The sequence below is a fragment of the Macaca thibetana genome, chromosome 8 (assembly GCF_024542745.1).
Source record: "Macaca thibetana thibetana isolate TM-01 chromosome 8, ASM2454274v1, whole genome shotgun sequence".
NCBI lineage: Eukaryota > Metazoa > Chordata > Mammalia > Primates > Cercopithecidae > Macaca > Macaca thibetana.
Window position 1 is genome coordinate 78,169,358 of NC_065585.1, and position 15,151 is coordinate 78,184,508.

Below are 15,151 nucleotides of genomic sequence, written 5' to 3' on the forward strand. Positions count from 1 at the left end.
CACTTTGGAAGGCTGAGGTGGGAGGATCCCTTGAGCTCATGAGTTCGAGACTGCAGTGAGCTATTATATGATTGTGCCACTGGACTCCAACCTGGGACACAGAGTGAGACACTGTCTCTAAAATAATAATAAATAAAAAGATAGTGTCAAAAAGTCTTCTTTGTGCCTGCTGTCTATAAATTTTGTGATCTCCCCAGTGACACATTTTTAGATAATAAAAAGTTTAGAGGAGTACCTAGTGCAATGGAAGTGAAGATCCAAAATTGTTTTAACAGACTGGACTGTTGTACCAAATCTACAAGATGAAATTTAACAAAACCAAATGTAATCATATATTTTTACGTTAACACAAATAATTGATTTGGTACAGAATGGGGCTGACATGCTTTAGCAGCAAATTAATAAAAAGGAATCTAGGGTTTTGGCTAACCACATGCTTAATAGAGGCAATATTGAAGAGCAGGGCGTAAAAGACACAACGTTTCAAGGACATGATGCTAAACCGAAATTAAGAACACTCAGGGAAACCCAAAAGCCAATCAGGATTACTTGGACTTAATCCCAAGGGATCCAGACTGGATTAGGTGTTAGCTAAGAAAACCCAAATTTAATCAATCACAGTTATTGAGCCTGAAACACACAGATAAATGGTTAATGTCAAGAAACATGTCCAGAGCAAAACAGTTCTTGGCGGGCTGCAGTGGCTCACACCTGTAATCCCAAGACTTTGGGAGGTGGGTGGATCACTTGAACCCAGGAGTTCAAGACCAGCCTGGGCAACATCGCAAAACTTTGTCTGTACTAAAAATACAAAAATTAACTGAGCATGGTGGCACATGCCTGTGGTCCCAGCTACTTGGGAGGCTGAGGTGGGAAGATCGCTTGAGCCTGGGAGGTCAAGGCTGCAGTGGGGATTGAGACAGAGCATAAAGTGATTGTGCCACTGCACTCCAGCCTCAGCAACACAGTGAGACCCTGTCAAAAAAAAAAAAAAAAAAAAAAAAAAAGAAAGAAAGAAAAAAAAGAGAAAAGAGAAACAGTTCTCAAGAGATCATTTTTACCTGTTTGAAATATTTTTTAAATGGTAAAAATAGTACACACTTATTATAACAAACTCAAAAATTATAGAGGAGTATACAGAAAAAGTGAAACCCACTTCCCCCAATCTAGTATCACTTCCTAAAAGCAATCATTGTTTAAAGATTGGAGGTTTTTTTGCAGATTTTTTTCATGCTTAGTCACACATATATTTACATATACATGTATGAGATTTTTAAACAATAGAAATGGAGTCACACTATGCACACACACGTGTGCCGACATTTATAGTTCTTCTTTTAGCAGACATGTAGGAGATCACTGTGTTATAGAAATTTATCCAGTCTTCTTGATAGATCCATCGCTTACTTACATTATTTAAAATTAGACTCAATGCAGCAAAGTGCATCCTTGTGATGTATCTTTATACATATCTTCTAATATTTTTATAGGTTGCATTACTAGCTGCAGAAGTGCTAGTCATAGCATATGTATGTTTTAAATTTTGAGGGTTTTTTTTTCCAAATTGTCTACCAAAAATTCTTAATCTGTTGACACTTTCAGTAATAGGCCATGAGGGCTTATTCCCCACACCCTTTGCAATACTCGATATTATCAGTTTTAATTTTTTGCTGAAATGATCTTGTTTGGCTTTTGTGCTCAGCACCCAGAATCTTGATCGTATTAGACTATTAGGGCCCTCCTAGCCCAGGTACTTTGCAGTTCGTGGAGGGGTGGATGGCTGAGGCCTCATTTTGGAATGCAAACAGTGTAACACACATGGAGCAGTAAGTATATGCCACACCTGTGAGTACGGTGTCAGCTTCTGTCCAGGACAAGGTTAAGCCTAAGGTCAACTCTGTTCTGGTCTCGGTTCCTCTTTTCCCAGGTCCAGGGAACTCACTGCTGAGGGTTCCATCCTGACTGCACACCAGTGCTCACTTACTGCTGTTTTTACGTTTGACTTCTACATTTACTGAAAGGGCAGTCAACTGATGTCAAAGGAAGACTTTATTTTTTAATTTTTTTTTTTTTTAAATTTTTAGAGACAGGTCTTGTTCTGTTGCCCAGGCTGGAGTACAGTGGTTTGATAACAGCTCACTGCAGCCTTGAACTCCTGTACACAGGTGATTCTCCTGCCTCAGCCTCCTAAGTAGCTGGTGCCACAGGCACATGACACCACACTTGGCTGATTAAAAAAAAAAAAAATTTTTTTTTTTTTTTGGTTGAAACAGGGTCCTGCTATGTTACCCAGGCTGGGCTTGAACTTCTGGCCTCAAGTGATCCTCCCACCTTGGCCTCCCAAAGTGCTGGGATTACAGGGGTAAGCTACCATGCCTGGCCACAGTGGGAGACTCTTTCTTTCCGGGGTTCTCTGTAAAATGCTTGCCACGTGCTTGACCAGCGAGTGGCTGTGTTTCCCTCTCTAATCTGAGAGTTCTGAAGATCTAGCCCACCAAAGGCACTAGAATAAGCCCTGTCTGGGCTGGGTGCGGTTGCTCATGCTTGTAATCCCAGCACTTTGGGAGGCTGAGGTGGGTAGATCACTTGAGGTCAGGAGTTTTAGACCAGCCTAGCCAACATGGCAAAACCCTGTCTCTACTAAAAATAAGACAATTAGCTGGGTGTGTGCCTGTGGTCCCAGCTACTCGGGAGGCCAATATCGCACCACTGCACTCCAGCCTGGGAGACAGAGTGAGACTAAAAAAAAAAGAGCCCTGTCTGAGGAAGCTACATTTAGGCTGAAAGCTAAGCAGTGCTCAGACTCTAGCATGGGTACGAATCACCAGGGGAGCTTGTTAAGATGCAGATTCTGGTTCTGAAGGTCTGGGATGGAATGTGGCTTGTCCTGGGCACACTGTGGAGTTAGAGCAGAATTGCCTTAAGGAGAGCAGAAGTTCCTGACCAGGATGCATTAGAATTATGAGCAGCTCAGGTCCTCCCCTAGACTATTTAAATTCAATTACTAAGGGTTCAGGCATAGGTATTTAAAAACACCTTTGGTGGTTAAAATATGCTAGGGTTGTGGGAGGTTGAGGCTGCAGTAAGCTGTGATCACACCACAGCACTCCAGCCCGGGCAACAGAACAAGACTCTGTCTCAAAAAAAAAAAAGAAAAAAAAAAAAAAAAAAAAAGCTAGGGTTGAGAGCCATGGATGTGGCACAGTAATTCTCAAATTGTCCCCAGAGAGCAGCATCAGCATCACCTGAGAACTTGCTAGACATGCGAGTTCTTGGCCCCATCCTGTCTGCCAAATCAGGAACTGTGGGACAGGGCCCAGCGTCTGTTTGAACAAGCTCTTTAGGGGATGCTCATCCTCACCACTGTTGAATGGAGCATCTTGATAAACATTCACAAGCCTGGATCCCAGCCTCATTCTTTCTAATTCCAAAATCTTGGAGTGGTTCCCAGAAGTATGTGGCTTTAAAAGCACCCATAAGGTGCTGATTCAGTGGCTGAGCAGAGGGGTGGCAGCTCTCAGCATGAGTGGGGGCTTATGTATGGCCTCCTGGCTCATGCTGTACAGTGTTCATCCATCACCTCTCAGGGGTCAAACTCAGACAAGATGCTGATGATGTTACTGTCGAACACTTACTATGTACCAGGCAGTTTATACATGAGCCCTACAACAACCCGGAAAGGTGGGCCTATCATGGTTTTACGAAAGCAAGTCTCTAACCCAGGTCCGTCATGACTCTAAAACCCTGGCTTTCCACCATCTCAGAGTATCAGTTTTGGCAGATTAGGGGGGCACCAGGCTGTGGGCCTCTGAGAAACCTCTGTTGTGTAATCTTCAGTGGCTTATTTTGTGAAATTGGAGATATATTCGTAATTTTAGCAGTATAACATTCTCCTTTCAGTTCCTCTGAGGGAAAGAGAGGTGGTTTCAATCTTTAACTTATGCAAAGCGATGTTCTTTGTCTGTGAAGAGGACTCCTTTAATCAGAGGGCAGGTGCTTGGTATGTCAGGTTGTTAGAAAAAATACAGGATATCCAGTTAAATTTGACTTTACAACAAATAGAAAATAGGCTTTAAAAATTATAAGTATGTCCCAAATATTGCATGAGGCATATTTATACTAAAAATTAGTTTTTATTAATAGAGATTCAAATCTAACTGAGCATCCTGTATTTTTATTTGCTACATCAGGCAAGCCTATTACAGTGAGTTTTCTGGCTCTAGTAATGAACCTGCCTCATTCTTCTGCAACCAGGGATGCTCATGTGTTAGAAGATGCGGCCAGGACTTGAGAAGGAGCAGAACTAAAACTTACCTGTCAGGCTCTGCAATGACTGAGACAATCAGACACAGCCTGAACCTAATAACCCTTAAAAAAAAATAGCACTTATGTGCCAAGCACTATGCTATGAGTCTTTCATTCACTATTTTATTTAATTCTCACAGTCCTATGACTAGGCCCAGTAGTAGTATCACTATTTTACAGATGGGAAAAGTGAGGCCAAGAAAAGCTTAGTGATTGGTCTAAGGCAGGATTTCTCAGTTGCAGCACTATCAGCATTTGGGGCCAAATAATTCCTTAAGCAGTTTATTTTTATTTTATTTTTTGAGACAGGGTCTCACTCTGTCACCCAGGCTGGAGTGCAGTGGCACAATCATGACTCACTGGTTATTTTTTTGTATTTTTTTGTAGAGATGGAATTTCACCATGTTGCCCGGGCTGGTCTCGAACTCGTGGGCTCAATGTGATCTGCCCGCCCTGGGATCCCAAATTGCCAGGAATAGAGAGTGAGACACTGTGCCTGGCTAATTCTTTGCTGTGTGGTCTGTCCTGTGCATTTTAGGATGTGTAGCAGCACCCCTGGCCCTTATCTTGAGGGAGACAGGTGACAAACAGGATAAGTAAGTAGAATATAAAGCATATTAGAGAGTGATAAGGTAAAAAAAAAAAAAAAAAAAAAAAAAAAGGAGAAAAAATAAAGCAAGGAAGAGAGAATATGAGGGCTTGGAATGGATACTTGAACTTTTAAATTGGGTGACCTGGAAAATCAACCTCATTGAAAAGGCGATCTTTGTGTGAGGGAGCTGCAGCTATCTTGGGGAAGAGCATTTCAGGCAAGGGAACAGCTGGTGCAAAAGCCTGGAGGCAGAGATTTTTCTGTGTCTTTGAGGACTATTCTGGAGTCACTGGAATGGGGTGAGTGGGGACGGGGATGGGTAGTAGGAGGTGATTTCCAAGAGGTAGCAGGAGGTAGGGTGACCATATAATTTGTAATCCAAATGGGGCTAAGTGGTCACTGTTAAAACTATGCTGGGACAACAGATACAAACTAGGATTATCCCAGGCATGCTGGGTTAGTAAGGATTTAGTCATTACTCTAAGTGACTTGGCTTTGGGCAGAGCTGCAACATGACCTGACTCGAGACCTCTGTTTTGATTACTCTGTTGAAAGGGACTCAAGGCCAGTAAGGCTGAATTAGGGAGAATAGCTTGCGGGGGCGCCACCACAATACCCAAAGTGAGAGAAGATGGGGGCGTAGATCAGGGGCAATGGCAAAGGGGCCCTGAAAACTGGTCAAATTCTGGATATAATTTGAAGGTAGAACCAATAGGATTTCTGACCCTTACTAGGCTATGGGTGTGAAAGAAAGACAGGAGTAAAGACGGCACCAGCAGAAAATGGAAAGAGGAAGAAATGTGGGAGGAAGATCGTGTTGCAGGTCAAGTTCACAGGAAGCAGACCCAGATGAAATGAGCATGCGAGAGGTTTGCTGGCCAGGGCTTTTGTGATCAATACCTGAGAGAGAAGCAGAACAAGAAGGATGTGTTGGAGGAAGTTGCTGGGTAGCCACTTGGTCCCAACAAGGGACTTGACCAACCCGATGGAGGAACTCTGAAGTTGGTCAGGTCCTTCAGAGTTACTCCAATGGGGCAAGTCAGCCAGGTCTCACACTTGACTTTCTAAATGACTGTCGCTGAGTGAAGGTAGTTCTGGGAAGGGTTAGACCTCAGGCAAGGTGGCTCTCCTCCGTGGAAGTCAAGCTCTGGAGTGGGGTTGGGTTGTCAGTCACCAACACTCTCAGTGGCTGGGGAAAAGGGTGCCTTGGTCCCAGAGAATCTGGGTAGTGACTACAGCATCCATTACAGATCAGGCGCTCAGTTTTGTACCTAGGAAGTTTGAGACAGCCTCTAGATAGTCAAGGGGCGATGCTAAGTGACTCTTGTCCCTTTTCTGCTGACTCGGGGCCAGCACAGCCTCTGAGTTCCTTCAAGGTGGCTTGCAACCCTTAACTCTTTCCTAGCTTATGCTGAACTTCCGGAGCAGCATATTCCATAGAAATACAGTCCCAGACACACGGCTAACTTATTATTATTATTATTATTATTATTACTATTATTGAGCAAATCTTGCTCTGTCATCCATGCTGAGTGCAGTGGGATGATCACAGCTCACCACAGCCTCGAACTCCTGGGCTCAAGGGATTCTCCCACCTCAGCCTCCCGAGTAGCTGAGACCACAGGCATGTGCCACCGTGACTGACTAATTTTTTAATCTTATTTTTTGTAGAAATGGGGCCCTTACTATGTTGCCAAGGCTGGTTTTGAATGCCTGGACTCAAGGGATCCTCCAGCCTTGGTTTCCCAAAGTGCTAGGATTGCAGGTGTGAGCTACCGTGCCCAGCTATGCATATCTAACTTAAAGTGGTATTCTATTCACATTTTAAAAGTTCAAAGAAATGGGTGAAATTTAATAATGTATTTTTTTTGAAACAAGCCTTGTTAAATGTTTGAACTGTTATATAAGGATTTTTTTCCGATTTCTTTGAAAAAAAGATAAAATTACGCAAAAATGCTTATGCTAAACAATAGGCTGGACACAATGGCTCACACTTGTAATCCCAGCACTTTGAGAGGCCAAGGCAGGTGGATTGCTTAGACCTAGGAGTTCAAGACCAGTCTGGGCAACATGGCGAAACTCCGTCTCTACAAAAAATACAAAAATTAGCCAGATGTGGTGGTGGGCACCTGTAGGTAGTGGCAGCTACTCAAGAGGCTGAGGTGAGAGGATTCCTTGAGCCTCGGAGATCAAGGCTGCAGTGAGCCGAGATCATGCCACTGTACTCCAGCCTGGGTGACAGAGGGAGCCCCCGTCTAAAAAAAAAAAAAGAAGAAGCTACCATTTTCCAGTTATCTTTGAATGTTATCTTTTATGTTTTACTTTTCATTGTGAATCATTGTGAATATATACAAAGATGAAAAGTGGAGCATATAGTACAATGAATCCTCAGTTACTTATCACTGAACTTTAACAATGATCAACTCACTGCCAAACTTAAAAAAAAAAAACTTTTGTGTTTGTTTATTTATTTATTTATTTATTTATTTATTTATTTATTTTTAAGATGGGGTCTCACTTTGTCACCCAGGCTGGAGTGCAGTGGTGTGATCTTGGCTCCCTGTAGCCTCCACCTCCCAGGCTGAAGAGACCCTCTCACCTCAGCCTCCTGAGTAGCTGGGACCACCTTTCTACTATCTACTGGTTAGTCTTGCAATATGATTTTAATAAAGTGTTACTTATTCTTGAACAATTTCTATGATGTCAGCAGAGAGATATCAACAAGAGTGATTATAAAGTAGCTAGTCTTGTAAGTCAAGAGTTAGGATCTTTGGTCCATTGCTCAGTCCATTTCAGGATCTGATCTATATTATTTTCTAGCTCTTATGGTTTATTGCTTGGCAGCTGATGCATGATTTCTTCCTTGCAGGATTCTGTGACTTATTAATAAAGAACTTGAAAAATCTTACACTGAGTATTGTCTATTAGTTTCTTCTCAGTATAACCCCTTGCTTCAAGTCTTTCATACAATACATTGGTATCTGTTCCCAGTACAAAAACTATAATATATGAAACCAGTGTTCAGGGAAGAAGTCACCAGCATGGTAATAAACAGTAACTACCTTCTCTCATTTGGTTATCTAACTCATCAACTACTCTTTATCTTCATCTAAAATGAGACAATCATTCTTCATCATAGCCATCACACAACTGCTCTTCTTGAGCTAAATCACCCACATTAATGTTGTATTTCAGTCCTGAATTTTTTTTATTTTTATTTTATTTTTGAGACGGAGTAGTCTCACTCAGTCACCCAGGCTGGAGTGCAGTGGCGCTATGTTGGCTCACTGCAACCTCCGCCTCCCAGGTTCAAGCAATTCTCCTGCCTCAGCCTCCTGAGTGGCTGGGACTACAGGCATGTGCCACCACACCTGGCTAATTTTTGTATTTTTAGTAGAGATGGGGTTTCTCCATGTTGGCCAGGCTGGTCTTGAACTCCTGACCTCAAGTGATCTGCCTGCCTCAGCCTCTCAAAGTGCTGGAATTACAGACGTGAGCCACCATGCTCGGCCTCAGTCCTGATTTTGATGTGAGTTTTTTGCCTAGTGTGTTTTTCCTATCCCTGGTTTACTGGTGAGCAGGATGTTTGGAAGCAACATGGTTCCTCGCTGTGATGGCTCTGAGTGCCTTGCTCACGCACCCTACCCTAAACACTACCCAAGCTTTTTCATCTATCTGTCCACATACTCCCTCATCCCATTTTATTTTGTAACCAATTCCAGATATCGTATGATTACATCTGTTTACATCTGTAAGTATTTGAGTGTGGATCTGAAAAAGTTTTTTTTTTTTTTTTTTTTTTTTTTTTTTACTTAGAAGAATGCTGTTTCGGCATCCTTTACTACTTCTGGTTTTTTGGTGAGATCAGAATTGCAAGTCAGGTCTCCAGGCTGAATGTTATGGCAAACTCTTATGTATTTAAACGGATGGCTTATTAATGACATGAGCAACCAGAGTTGCTATTAGCTGTTGATTTATGAAGCCACATGTTCAGCTTGTATGACGGATGTCATTAACATCAGGAGTGGCGGGCTCATTCATCTGTCTCTGCCCAGTGCTCTGCCGTCCTGAACGCGCTCAACAGATGGGGAATTTCATGGCCACAAATGGAATTGTTTATCCTCTCATTGTTCCCGTGTCAGCAATCAAACTAAATCCATTACCCACCAATAAAAAGATCAGCCTGCTGCCAGTTCAGCTGTGGAAGGGGCCAAAGCTATGTTGAAGGGATTTAGAGTTTTAGAAGGGATAAAAAAGTAATAAGAAGCCACATAAAAATTAAGATCCCAGAGAAGAGTCTGAGTCTTTCATTCTAAAGCTGAAGGCTTTAAAGGATTTAAAAGGAAAGGCCAAGTAATTCAATATTTTCTTTAACACAAAATATACTCTAGAGACCCCTCTTTATGGATAGTGCATAGCTTTTATTGTGTGTTGATGGCTTTATTATCTCATTTCAAAAAGTCACAAGCACTCAAACTAGGCTTTGAACAAGGAGGAAATGTCAGATCCATAATGGAAAAGCTGGTAAAACTTTAATAGCGTTACTACTGGTAGGAAGATTTTCTTTTGTGTGGATAAATAGTTGTCTGTTCTTATAAAGTTGTTCCTCTTTGGTTTAGCTAGCAGGTTCTCTGTACACTGATTTGTAAAAGGAGGTTCCTCAGTTCTGTGGACCCCCCAGGCTGCCCTCCCAACATTCTCAATGGACTGTGGACCATAAATTTTTATTTATTTATTTATTTATTTATTTATTTATTTATTTATTTATTTAAGACAGGGTCTCGCTCTGTCACCCAGGCTGAAGAGCAGTGGCACAATCATGGCTCACTGCAGCCTCAACCTCCCAGGCTTAAGCAATCCTCCCACCTCGGCTCCCTGAGTAACTGGGACTACAGGCATGTGCCACCATGTCTAGCTAATTTTTAAATTTTTTTAGGGATAAGGTCTCACTAGGTTGCCCAGACTGGTCTTGAACTCCTGGCCTCAAGGCATCCTCCTGCCTTGACCTCCCAAAATACTAGGATTACAGGCTTGAGCCCCTGTGCCTGGCCTGACCATGACTTTTAAAAGTGGACCTTGGACGCTTTTTGCTTTTTGCCAGATTGTTTTTATATCAGGATGTAACAGGCAAGAGACCTTGGTGTCATCATTCACTGGTTATAGCTGAGTATCTGGGACATGCAGATTTCAAATTTATTTACTCAAAAAAGTTAGAGACGTTGGCCAATGGAAAATCAGGTTATCTGTAAAAAAAGAAATAAGACTGGTTGCATTGCTCTCTTTTTCATTCTATTCTGCAAATACTTAATGTACTACTGAATATGGCAGCTATTACGCTGGATGATAAGGATCTTAGATGATTAAGACAGTCTCCCCCTCTTAATAGATTAGATGGGGAGATAGACAAAAACACAAATGCTTGTAAGATGTGTTTACAGCACAGAGTGGTAAGTGGAGGCCTGAAGAGGATATTCTGAGAACTCAGAGGAGACCTCAAATTAGGGTTCCTTAACTTCCCTGGAGAGAAGGGTGGTGGAGAGGTGACAGGGCTAAGGAGTGAAGAATGGGCAGTAGTTTGCCATGAGGTTTGGAAGGTTATTTCAGGCACTGGTAAGAGCCTGAACAAAGCTATGGAGGCCTGAGATGGTTCCTGAGGGTGTGTGAAGCTGGGGAGACAGGAGACTGAAAATGGGGGAAAAGGCTAAACTATGATGGCCCTGCCGTCTGATGGGGCCATGGACCTTCTCTTGAAGTCCATGAGAAGCCACTGAAGGATTTTTCAGTAAGGAAAAGCTATGGTCAGACAATTTATCTTTTATCAAAGCACTCCTGGATGCAGGGTGGAGAATGGATTGCAGGGGGTTAAGAAATGGAAGCAGCGAAACTGTTAGGAAGCCGATTGCAGTAATCCAGGTGAGATGTGGAGGGCCTGAATCAAGGGGTATTCGAGTGTGTCTGTATGTTTGGGGTGAAGAGGAAGGTGTGATAATAACTCATAAGGTTGTTGAATTGAAAACCTTGAAAAATATGTAAAGTTCTTAGAATAGAACTTGTGTAAACTACACTGAATCAATGTTAACTCATATTTCTCTTTTTCCTCTTTGCGACAGTCTTAGTCAGCTTGGACTGCTATAACAAACTACCATAACCTGGGTTGCTTACTATCCATTTCTTACAGTTTTGGAGGCTGGGAATTCCAAAACCAAGCTCCCAGATGATTCAGTTTCCGGTGAAGGCTTTCTTCCCTGTTGGCAGGCAGCCAACTTCTCACTGTGTTCATGTGGTAGAGACAGAGAGCTCTGGTCCCTTATCTCCATTGTAAGGGCACTAATCCCACCATGGGGCCCCACCTTCATAACCTCATCTAAATCTAATCACCCCCCAAAGGCCCCACTTCCTAATACCATCACTTTAAGGGTTGGGGCTTCAACATATTATTTTTTGGATGACATAGACATGCGCTTCATAGCAGGGACTGAGTAAATCCCAGTGGTAATAGCATAGCAGAATGGAAAAGCAGGAAGAGGAGTAAATGGAGGCATATGAGGAGCCAGGAAAGAAGAAGGTCATAAGTGAGAGGGGAGAGCACCCCTCCACAACATCTCCTGAAGTCTCTGCCCTGTGGGAAGAAGGGGAGGTGAGTTTGGTATTGGAGGTCTTGTGAGATGGTGGGAGTTTTGGGGACATTGAGGTCACAGCTGCCCTGGGCAGCAGCTGTAGCTGAGCTTGACTATTTCATGGAGCTGTGAGTGAACAGTTTGCCGTTCTTTCTGGATGACCAGTTTCTGCCAGCTTTTCTGTTTTGATATTTCATGATATGGCAGTCTCTTTCTTTATATTTAAGAGTTTTTAGTCATTATTGCCTGGCATAAACTGATCAGGATAACTGGAGGCAGATGGATGACCGGGTTTAGGGAATTTTTTCTACTTTCTGCTAGAAAGAATTATCTTCTACATAAGGTATGACAAACATTAGATCTGTCCAAGAAGCCAGCCATTCCACTTAGCCATTCAGTCAACAAATGTTACTGAGCGCCTCTAATATTGGTAAGGCATCTTACCACCTGGGGTTGCTGCTGCTTCAGGAATCAAGCTATGAACATGATTGTTTCCCCTGATGGATTGTGTGCTCCTTAAGGGATGGGACTGAGTCTTATTCATCTTTGTAGCCCCAGAACCTGGCACAGTAGTTGACACTAGGTGGTTGTCAAGAGCAAGATCTATGTCTAGGTCCAAATCACTTGCTACCACTTGCTAGTAGTGTGACCTTGGTCAATTTATACAGCCTCTAAGGTTTGGTACAATCATTTGTAAAACAAAGATAATAGTAACATCTGCCCCATCATAATATTATACCATCACATTAGGGGTTAGGGCTTCAACTTATGAATTTTGGGAGGACACAAACATGCAGTCCATAACAGAGAGTGAGCAAATCTCTATGGTCATAGCATAGCTATGTTTTGAGCATTAAATAACACAAACATGTAAAGCAGCTATAGTGTCTGGCACATAGGGTTCAATCATATTATCAGTATTAGGTTTACAATAAATGTAATTGAACTGATGCCCTAGGACCTAGTCCGACAATGCTTCTTTGTATATAAACTTGGGCAAGACATTTTACCTCTTGGAGTCTCTGTTTTTAAAGTTTATCTGTCAAACAGAAATACCTGCACAGGTACCTAACAGAATTAAAATGAAAATAGAAAAGATTGCTCTGTTTCTTGATTACAAAAATAACCTAAATCCAGTAAATTAAGCATAAATATCAGAGAGTAAGAAAAGCTACCATGCTACTATAACACCTTCAAAAGATGACACAAATTCCTTAACTTGATAAAGAGAATATATAAAAGACCTATAGCTAACATCATACTCAGTGTGAAAGTCTGAATGCTTTCCCCCTAGGACAGGGGACAGGACAAGGATATCTGCTCTCACCACTCTCATTCAACACAGTAGTGGAATAGTATGCCAGTGCAAAAATGCCAGGAAAGGAAATAAAAGGCATATACATTGGATACAAAGGAATAAAACTGTCCCTATTCACAGGTGGATAATTATAGAAAATCACAAGAAATCCACATGAAACTTCTAGGATTAATAAGTAGTGCAAAAAGTTTGCAGGATACAAGATCAACATACAAAAATCAATCACATTTCTGTGTACTAACAATGAACACGTGAAATCAAAATTCAAAGCACAATGACATTTACAATTGCTCCAAAGAAAATGAAATACTTAGGTAGAATTGTAACAGAACATATAGAGGATCTGTGTCCTGAAAATTTTAAAATGTTGATGAATTAAATCAAAGAAAACCTAAATAAATGCAGAGATATACTGGATTTGTGGATTGGAAGAATCAACATACTAAAAATGTCAGCTCTCACCAAATTATCAATAGGATTAATGCAGTTCCTATAAAATCCCAGCAAGAATATTTTGTCAACATAGATAAGGTTATCCTAAAATTTACATTGAAATGTGCAGGACTAGAATAGCTACGACAGTTTTGAAAAAGAAGGATAGGCCAGGCTACTTGGGAGGCTGAGGCAGGAGAGTCACTTGAACCTGGGAGGTGGAGGTTGCAATGAGCCAAGATCATGCCATTGCACTCCAGCCTGGGCAACAAGAGTGAAACTCTGTCTCAAAAAAAAAAAAAAAAAAAAAAAAAAAAAAAAAAAAAAAGAAAGAAAGAAAAAGAAAAAGAAGGATAAAGGAGAGGAATCGCTCTACCAGTGTTAAAGATTACTATTTAGCTGTAGTAATAATCAAAACAGGGTGGTATTGGTGGAGACAGACACACGCACTAGAACACAACAGGGAACCTAGAAGCAGAACCACACAAATATGCCCAACTGATTTATGACAAAGGTATAAAAACAATTCAATGGATGGAAGAATATCTTTTCCACAAATGAACACATGATACTACAGATAGCCCAGGTGTGCTCATGTGTGCATGCATACACACACTCCCCCCGTCAAATCTCACACCTTATACACAAATTAACTCAAAGTAGATCACAGACTTACATGTGAAACTAAAAGTTTTAGGAAAACACTTAAGAGAAAATCTTGAGATTTATGAGTAGGTAGAGTTCTTTGACTTGACATCAAAAGCATGATGAATAAAAAGGAAAAGGTGGTAAATTGAACTTCATCAAATTAAGAACCTTTCGTCTGTGAAAGACCTTGTAAGAGAATAAAAAGACAAGCCACAGACTGGGAGAAAAGATTCGTAAACCACATATCTAAGAAAAAACTTGTATTTAGAATATATAAAGCATCATCACAATTCAACAGTAAAAAACAAAACAAAACAATCCAATTAGAAGATGGGCAAAAGACATGAACAGACATTTCAACACAAAGGAGATACAGATAGCAAATCAGCAAGTGAAAAGATGTTCAGCATCACATGCCATTAGAGAAACACAAATTAAAACCACAATGAGGCTGGACGCAGTAGCTCCTGCCTGTAATCCCAGCACTTTGAGGGGCCAAGGTGGGGGGATCCCCTGAGGCCAGGAGTTTGCGACTAGCCTGGCCAACATGGTGAAACCTTGTCTCTACTAAAAATGCAAAAATTAACTGGGCGTAGTGGCAACACGCCTGTAATTTCAGCTACTGGGGAGGCTGAGGCAGGAGAATCGCTTGAACCCGGGAGGCAGAGGTTGTGGCGAGCCCAGATCGCATCATTGCACTCCAGCCTGGGGGACAGAGTGAAGCTCTGTCTGAGAAGAAAAAAAAAAAAAAACCACACACACACACTGAGAGCTCACTACACACCTACCAGCAACACCAAAATAAAATAAAATATAGTGGCTTGTTTGACAAGCATTATTCTCTTTTCCCACATGCAATAGATGGTATGAAGTTCACCCTGGTCCCAGGTAAATGTTGCCAAAGCCATTATGGGACCTATGTGCACAGTCACAAAGGTTTGAGAGGTTTCTGATTAGAGAAGCAACTTAGACCCTTGGAAGGGATCTTGGTGGAGGTAGTTCTTTGGTCTCACTCACCTCCCTTGCAGTGCAGCAAATCATTTCACTCACAGGCCTGAGTGGTTTTAGAACACCCTTGTAGGAAAGAATATATGTTACTCCCTTGGGTCTTTTTTCTTGGCCAGCAAAACTGAAGACCATGAAAGTAATAACACAGACCTATAGGCTTAGGGGCCCATAGAGGGCTCTAGAAGGAAAAAAAAAGTAAGTAAAAAAGAGATTTGGGGGTCTTAAAATTTC

At 41.7% G+C, this 15,151-nt stretch overlaps 1 protein-coding gene and 1 pseudogene across 1 annotated transcript in view; both read right to left on the reverse strand.

Annotated features, from left to right (window-relative positions):
* Nucleotides 1–15,151, reverse strand: part of VXN (vexin) — a 965,102-nt gene that overhangs the window by 37,060 nt on the left and 912,891 nt on the right. The gene's annotated exons all lie outside the window — the stretch shown is intronic.
* Nucleotides 7,652–8,669, reverse strand: LOC126961528 (adenylate kinase isoenzyme 6-like; annotated as a pseudogene).